We start from the raw sequence: 8,773 nt of genomic DNA, 5'->3' as shown, positions 1-8,773 counted from the left end.
CCATAACCACCATGATGGTGAGGGGAACATTTTGTTCTTCTGAGGTGGAAATGTGCCTCTGTGTAAGTGATTTCTCCCTCAAACTTTGCACTCTGAAGTTGTATATCCAAGCCACTATCATCACAGTGAAAGCAAGGGACAAGGCAGATGGGGGTCTACTCCTGCCCTATGCTTGTACAACTGGATTACATGATGGGGCTCTAATCCACAGTGTGTCATGATGATAACCCCTCCACCCCACCCCACCCCTGCTTTGCCTTGCCCCAGCCATCTGCACAATTCTACAGGACTACTCAACTTTGGTCCTCCAGATCTGCAGATGTTGTCCTACAATTCCCATCATCCCTGACTAATGGCCACTGTGGTTGGGAATGCTGGGAGGTGTCATTCCAAAATAGTAGCCCTAGCGTACCCTCCCCCTGCAAAATCCCCAGCTGTTTGGAGAAATTAAAGTCATTGAAAGCTAGATTTGTCAAACATATAGAAGAATGAACTTTGCATCAGTATGGTTTCTGCAAGGCAAAGCCTTGCCTCACAAACCTTTTACAATTATTTGGGGGTGCCAGCAAGCATGTAGATAAGGGAGGTAGATATTGTGTACTTGGTTTTTCAAAAAGCTTTGGGAGTCTCTCATGAAATACTTCCAAGGACATCTGCAGGTAGATCCCTTCTTCACTTGAAAGAATGACCCACTGTGTTCAAGTGTGAATTAGCCATCTGCACAATTCTACAGGACTACTCAACTCCAAATAAGTGTGCACAAAATGGCAGCCCTAGTGAGCTTCATGTGTATACCCTGAAGCTCCTGGAGTCTGAAAGAGCTAAAGGATTCTTCAGTGTATCATTATTTTTGCTTTGAAAACATTTTGTTGAAAAGTAGTATGCAAATACTAATAAATTAATAAAATAACAACAATAACAACAACAACAATATCACCATCAGCCAATTACAAAAAGCAACTTTACTGGGAACAGCCTATATTTTGCGACGATATCTATAATAACGAACAGTATTGATGATAAAATTCAGCCATCCCAGGTCCTTGGGAAGGACTCGATGTCTGGATAAAACAAACCAGTCAATAACACCTGTCTGACTGTATAAACAAGAAATAATACCCCAAAATACTTTTAATGTTGGTATTGTTAATGATATTCTCGTTGTAACTTCCATTTAGGAGGGCTTTATCTATTCAACAAGATTTATTGATAGGTAGGAAGAAAGAGGAAAACCTATTTGGACACCAATCTTGATTGCACATCAAAAATTTAAAATACATCCGGTTCTTTATCTTTACCACTGTAGCTCTAACTAATCTTGTTAAGAAACGACGTTCAACCTAAGGTCAAACTACTAGCTCCCAATATGCACAGCGGGGAACCCGTGCAAAGTATCCCGGGAAATGTAGTTCAAGAACTTTCCTATTGTGCATATGAGCTACTGTTGTCTTTATTCTTCTTTTTATGCAAGGCAGTTTCTAAAGCATGATAGAAACATAGACCCATAGTAAATTGAATCACATAGGTGCCTGACTTCTTGGATCCTTCTAACGCAAGTACCGAAAATAAGGAGAAATCCAGGATTTTTAGTGTCGCTGTGGTCTGGGCAGCAGTGAAGTCCCCACCCCAAGGTACCAGCAAAGATCGGAGTTGGTGCTCCTTCTAACTAAGGTACCTTTTCATGCATTTTTAAAATGCTTATTTGAACAGTTAAAAGATCACACAAACCAATGGGGCACTTCTGCATTCCAGTGAATGCTAGATATGGACTGGGAGAGGGTCTGAGAGAGCCATTTAGGTAGTTTGACCTTTGTTGCAACTTGAGAGCGGTGTTTTGTATGGGAGATTTTTTTTTTTTTTGGCAAGAAAGCCAAACCAGCCTTTCAGCACCACCTTGATTGATCCTGCAGTATTAATAGTAGAATACATTGTAGGACTGTTGTAAATCACTCTTCTAGTATTTCCAACTCTAGCAATAGAATAATTCAATAATTCTAGTATTTCCAACTCTAGCAATAGAATGAGCAGCGCGGGGCCATTTTACGCATGCGCGAGGTACCTCGGATCACGCGGTCAACTGTACCGGAACTTCCGGTTTCCTCTTGGTAGGCGTTGCGGCTTCGTTGAGGCACGGAGTGGCGGCCCTGTTTCTCTGTTTGTTGTGGTGCGTATCTTTCTCTCGAGCCTCTTTTGGGTGCGGAGCGCTTGGCCTGCGGTGCTGGGCATCTGCTTTCTGCTTTCGTCGGCCCTGCGTTGAGATGGGGAAGATGGGTGGTGCTTGTCAGAGCGAGAGGCGGTGCGACAAGCTGGAAGCGCGCAGGTCGCTGTCAGGCCCGGGGGCCGGCGGGCGGGAGGGACTGGCGGGGGTGGTCTGTTGCAGACGCAGGTCTGTGATTTTTAAGCTTACAGTAGTCGCGCCTCCTGTGTCTGTATTTGTTAGATGAGGACAACCTTGAGATGTGGGGCTTTGCGTATGTGTGCGTCGGAATCACAGAAATACTTGCCCTGGGGCATGGGAGGGAGCGCTAGTGGCTTGGTAATGCTCTTATCGAATTCTGCTGTTGGTAGAAGTTAGAGGTTCATGGGAGCTTAATGGGCGGGCCTGTGTACTGGTAGAGCACACATTTTGTATATCTAAAGTAAAATTAAAAAACCAAACACACTGTAGGAGGTCCCAGTCTAGTCCCTGGTAGTTAACAAAATTATCAAAGTGAAAGCCTTAGATTTTGAGAATAGAGCATATGCAGCTGGTGTCTCTGCCCATGCAACAAGTCAAGCTGTTGGGCAAGAGTGTTTCAGTGCTGCAGAGAACATAGTAATGACTCTCTCTAGAGAGCCAGTGGAGGCTGGGAAAACATGGCACCAAAAAAATGAAAGGATAAATGGGGCCAAAGTGAAATGCTTGTTTATATTTTTCACATTGTTGAATAACATGCATGGAAACCAGAAAAATGTCAATATTTCCTTGTTCTCTTTAGATGAACGATGGCCTATAATCATAACTTAAATAGAGCTGTGTGGCATCTTGTCTTTACGTTTAATGAATTCCTGGGACGATCTGGTTGACTAATTGAAAGACTTATTGACAAGGGTCCACAAATTTACAAGTGGCTCTCTAACCAACCATTTTTTGTGCTTGCCACCAACAATGTGTCTCCTAAATCCTTTCTGGCCCACAGGCAGAGTGCTTAGAAGAGAAGCAGGTTTTATCTCTTTGTGCTTGGATATTAAGAGGGTGAGGAGCCCTTTCCTACTGCTCAAAGGGGATTTCTGCTTTTTCTTATCCTTTCAAAAATAACATTGGAAATGAGACTTCTGGGGAGAAGAGCTGTGTGGTGTTGGGTGTCCTGTTCACCAGAGGGCCTGGGCATTAACTCCTGTTGAGCTGGCAAGTAGATTTGTGGGTGCCTATTCTTGTTCAGGTTAGACAGTAAAATTGTTCCTCTGTAAACATTGCTTAGGCTGGGATCACCTAATTTCTGTAGCAGTAGTGAAGCTAAGAAGGTGTAGGTCAGATCAGTATCTCCAGTGGGAGCTCCATTTAAGCAGTTTGGAATTTTCTGAAGGAAAAGTAGTAGTATGACACATGTGGAATGTTACAGAAGGTAATGTCAGAGGTAGTGCTTGCTAGCCACTTTGCCTTAAATTGGCACTGATACTGCCCTGCCTCAATTGCCTTGATGGTGCCCTTATTCCCCCTGTGCTGGTGTCACATTCTAGGTGTACCTGTGCCACTGTTTGGAGATTCAGCTGACAACTGCAGCATTCCACTGGCCTCTTGCTGAGCACCAGTGCTCAAGCTTTCTCACACTATCTCTTCAGCACCAAGAGAGACAGCAGGAGAGAGTGAGTGAAGCAGCAGTCCATATAAGAGGCCAGTGGGGTGCTGCAGCTGCCAGCTGGATTTCCAGACAGTGGGTAGATGCACCAAGAATGGGCAGGGGGTGGCATCAAGACTAAGTGGGGAGCAGAGCTGGCACACAAAGCAGAAGGGAACAGCGCCTGGGTCCAGTGAGTGGGGAAATGCGCAGAAAGGGTGGAGATGACAACCAGGGCAGGGTATCCTTAGTTGCCACCTGAGGCCATCATCTCACCTTGCCTAATAGGGAAACTGCCCCTGCTGTCCTGTGTCTGTTCAAAATACTATATATTGAATGGTAAGTGGAAAATAGGGGTTTTCAGTCTTATTAATTGTATGTTCCTTATTGTTCATTTTATGCTTTGTTCTGTTTCTGTTCTTTTCTTTGGTGGTCACATTTTTTTTTAACTTGTTCTTTTTGTCCTCCTTACTTTTGTGAGTCCTGTATGTGCGAACTGGGTATGAAACATTTGAGAGTGAATGTCATTCTTCAGCTAAACTTTGTCTGTGTCAGAGTTTGATTCATGACCTTACATCCACAAAAACTGATTTTAGCTATAATCCACAAATTGAGAGAAACCTTTTTTCTAGATATTTTTGCCAATTGCAGCCCAGGAGAATGCTCTCTATAGGATTATTCAGGGCTTGCACACTAAATTACAAGGAATATGTGAGTTATGAGAAAAGAGAACTACCAATTAATAGTTCCCATTAATGTTAATAGTTCTATCCATTAATGTTAAGGAGGAAATGAGAGGCAATGAAATTTATTGGCCAGTAAAGGGTGAATAAAGAGTTAATTTTGGAGAGCCACTCAGTCCCCCTCCATTCTTTTTCTTATGTCCTTAGATTGGTTTCTGCAGCTGTACTTACTGTATTTTGTCTTGAAGAGTGTTCTCCATTTTCAACTGGCATAATGCTTCTGGAGCAGGCCTACAGTTAGTTAAATTGTCCATGTCTGTCAGTAAGTACTGTAATGTGTATATATAAGAACACACTTATCCTGATGTTGTTTCTGTAAGAATATGAGAAGTAATCTTTGGGATGGGACTCTAACTGGGTTTCCCCTCCTTGTTGATGATTATATACCGTGTTTTCCCGAAAATAAGACAGTGTCTTATATTAATTTTAGCCCCCAAAAATGCACTAGGGCAATTAGCAGTACATCAGAAATTACTGCTAGGTCTTACTTTCAGGGTAGGTCTTACTTTCGGGGAAACAGGGTATGTTGAAGTCCTTGAAGACATAGCATAGAGGAGGTTGTTGGAGCTTCTTTGGAAAAGAGGTAATGTTATCCAGGAATATGGTATAAAGTAGAGAGCAGCACACATGCACTTCTCTTGTTTGCAGCAGGATTTTGATGATGGAACTTGCCAGAGTTTTGTGGCATCTTAAAGACTAACAATTTTATTAAGGCAGGAGCTTTCTTAAGCAAGCCTGCTTTATCAGTTTCATGAAGTAAACAGCTAAGATGATGAGCAATATCCAGAGGTGTTAGTCATAGCTAAGCACCATTGAAATAAGTCAATTTAGTCAGGACTAGCTTAAGCTCAATTAATTTCAATAGGATTTAGTGGATGTTAGCCAGTATTTTTATGCTATGATTTATTACACTCATGGAGTGAATTGGATACTGTACATGAGCTAATCAATTTAAGTAAATGAGATTCAATCACTGAGGATCAATCGGCTCATAGCTATAGATTGATGTAGGCACATTTTGAATACATGCAGGCTGGAGTTCAGTTTGTATTACATTCCATGTGAAATAATTTCTGCTTGTACAGATTTGATCAGATTTGGTTACAATTGGAGTCAGAAGAACTTGTGTCAAATCTGTCAGTGCTTTCCAGTTCAGCAGTCTCAGTATCTGTCTCTTAAACATTTTTTTCTTGAGTATAGTGCCCTAAGGTCAAATATGAAATATCCTGGGTTTGAAATACTGGTGGCCTTCATTATTTGCAGGGGTTCCATTCCCGCCTACAATAGTAGATAACAAAACTGTGAATAACGAGACCTTGAGTCTATGGGAAATTGGGAGTTCAGGGGTTAGGTTCTGGAGCCCAGAAGAATGACCAGAAAATCTGAATCAATCCTCCACCTCTGTCTCACCCACATCCACGGGGGGAAGGGGGGTAGAAATAAGGATCAAGCACAGCACTGTACTTTGGCCACCTCAGCTCTCCCACTCTGCCACTCTCCAGGTGCTCCAGCACTGGTCCCCAGCAGGGTGGATTTGATTTAAATAAAACTGATTTAAATCACGATTTAAATCACTAGCAGGGTGGATAAAAATAAAAAAAATCCTATTTAAATAAAAAAAAATCCGGTTTAAATCAAAAAAATCGGATTTTTTTGATTTAAATCGGATTTTTTTGATTTTTATCCACCCTGCTAGTGATTTAAATCGTGATTTAAATCATGATTTAAATCAGTTTGATTTAAATCAAATCCATCCTGCTTACAAGCAGTAGTGTACTGAAGTGGCGGGGTATAAATATCTTAAAATAAATATAACTGACTGGTAGGAGCAGATTGAAAACTTCTTGATTCTGAGTAGCAAGGTCTATTAGAAAAAGTGAAGCTGTTTCAAGTGGCTAAATCTTTGCTATATTAAACATCCTGGGAAAATGGGCAGGTGCTCTCAACAGCTTACTGTGACCAATTTGTGTCACTTGCTTTCTGACCTGGACTATAGAGCTCTTGCAGTAGGTGATGACTTGCCTCAGGTACCATCTTGTCTTGTTGTTGGATTTGTTTTGGCTGCTGCAGTCCAAGGATGTGGACAGGGTTCTCTGTGATGCAAGAGTGACAGCATGTAGTGTTGAATTTTGCCCAGCTTGGCTAATTAAAGCTGCCAGATGGGAGTTACTTTGTTAATGCTTCATTGAGGGAGGGTAGGATACCTGTGCCTCAAGGAGAAAGTGGTGAGACCGCTTTTGAAGAAACCCTCCCTTGATCTGTCTAACCTGGAGAACTACAATGGTTTCTTGGTGGGCAAGGTGGTAGAGCAGGTGGTGGTGTTCCTTTTCAGTCTGGTTTCTGCCCTGGTTTTGGAACTGAAACTTCTTTGGTTGCCCTGGTGGGTGACCTACAGTGGGAGTGTATCCCTGTTCTGCTGGATCACAGCATTTTTGATAACATCAGCCATGGTATCCTTCTGGATGGCCTTTTGAGGATGGGAAAGCTGATCTTGGACAGGCTTCAGTCTGGCTTCCAGGGGAGATTCCTGAAGGTGGTCCTGAGTGACTACTGCTTGGCCCCATGGCCACTGGCTTATGGGGTTCTGCATGGTTCGATGCTGTCGTCCATGCTGTTTAACATCTGCATGAAACCACTGGGAAAGTTTGTTTGGAGATATGGTCTGAAGTGCTACCAGTATGCTGATGACTCTCAAATCTCTCACTTAGTCCTCTGATCTCAGTGAAGCCTCCGAACAGAGACTTGGAGGCCACCAAGGGTTTTATGTGGACTAACAAGACTCAGATTGCCAAATGATTGCCATGGCTACAACCTGAACATAAAGGAGCAATGTCATGTTCATGAGAAGAACCAAACTGCAGGCCTCCTTCTTTGGATTAACAAGGTGACAATCCAATCCCAGATCAAGCTTTCTTAAGACTCAAAGCTTGATCTGGGATTGGATTGTCACCTTGTTAATCCAAAGAAGGAGGCCTGCAGTTTGGTTCTTCTCATGAACATGACATTGCTCCTTTATGTTCAGGTTGTAGCCATGGCTCAGTTTTGGCTAGTATGCCAGCTGTACCCATTCCTGGAGAGAACAGGTCTGGCTATCCATGCCTTAGACATGTTGCATTTGAACTACTGCAGCACGCTCTACATGCCCATGGGAAGAACCCGGATACTTCAACATTGCTGCCAAGGTTCTTGCTGGAACCACAATGTGAAATTGTGATATTGTAACCAATATTACTCCCATGCTTAAAGCGCTCCACTGGCTGCCAGTTTGTTTCTGGGTTTTATCCAAGGTGCTGGTGATTACCTTTGAAACCTTCAACAGCTTGGGCTTCAAGTATCTGGAATGACCACCTTTTTCCTCAGGCTGTTGCCTACCACACAAGATCAGTGTTCTGTGTGCCGATACCAAGGGAGGCTTGGTTGTCATTGCATGGGACAGGAGGACCTCCTCTGATAATTCTTCTAGACCAGGGCTGCACCACTTTGGCCCTTCTCCAGATGTTGGCCTACAACTTGCATAATCTCTCATTGTTGGCCGCTGTGGCTGGGGATGATGGGAACTATAGTCCAACAACAACTGGAGGGACAAAGTTGTGCAGCCATGCTGTAGACTGTGGCCCATTCTCCCTATGACTAGGGATGTGAACGGACCGGTTTGGAGGCCATTCTAAAGGCCTCCAGACCGGTCCGGACACGGGTGGTTTTGGTTCGGGTGGGGGGTTCTAAAGGAGTACGGGGGGGGTGTTACTCACCCCCTCAAGAATGGCACCGTATATTATAGAGTAAGCGGGCGGCATACCTTCCTGCCGCCCGCTTCATTCCCCCTCCTCTCGGCGCGGCTGCAGTCAGTCATTGCAAATAATCTTCTTCCTCCGTTTTGAACATGCAATCGGGCGGCAGGGTATCATCACCCAGTCCCTGCCGCCCGGCTCTTCAATTCTCCCGGCTCGGCTGGCGGCCGCCCCCCGCAGCCCGAAGACCCCTGCCGCCCCTTCCCTTCCCATACTCAACGGGTCGGCAGGAGAACTCCCCTGCCGACCCGTCCCCTTCGCCCGCTGAGCTGCAAATGGCTTCTAGGAAGCCTTTTGCGCGCCTGCGCAAAAGGCTTCCTAGAAGCCATTTGCAGCTCAGCGGGCGAAGCGAGCAGACGGCAGGGAGTTCTCCTGCCGCCCGCTCTCCACTTTAGAGCGGAGAGTGGAGAGCGGGCGGCAGGAG

General features: G+C 44.3%; 1 protein-coding gene across 4 annotated transcripts in view; it reads left to right on the top strand.

The window, feature by feature from the left end:
* Positions 1-2,043: 2,043 nt before the first annotated feature.
* RBM6 (RNA binding motif protein 6) overlaps positions 2,044-8,773 on the top strand; it is a 142,032-nt gene continuing 135,302 nt past the window's right edge. For 3 of the 4 annotated variants that reach the window (XM_053293811.1, XM_053293810.1, XM_053293808.1), the window contains exon 1: positions 2,044-2,164. The gene's annotated coding sequence lies outside the window, so the exon portion shown is untranslated. Of the gene's footprint in view, positions 2,165-4,722; positions 4,824-8,773 lie in introns of those variants that run through there. The other variant, XM_053293809.1, reaches the window with a different exon arrangement.

The sequence above is a fragment of the Hemicordylus capensis genome, chromosome 2 (assembly GCF_027244095.1).
Source record: "Hemicordylus capensis ecotype Gifberg chromosome 2, rHemCap1.1.pri, whole genome shotgun sequence".
NCBI classification, from domain to species: Eukaryota; Metazoa; Chordata; class Lepidosauria; order Squamata; family Cordylidae; genus Hemicordylus; species Hemicordylus capensis.
The sequence above is the reverse complement of the archived record's forward strand: the minus strand, read 5'-3'. Positions and strand labels throughout refer to the sequence as shown.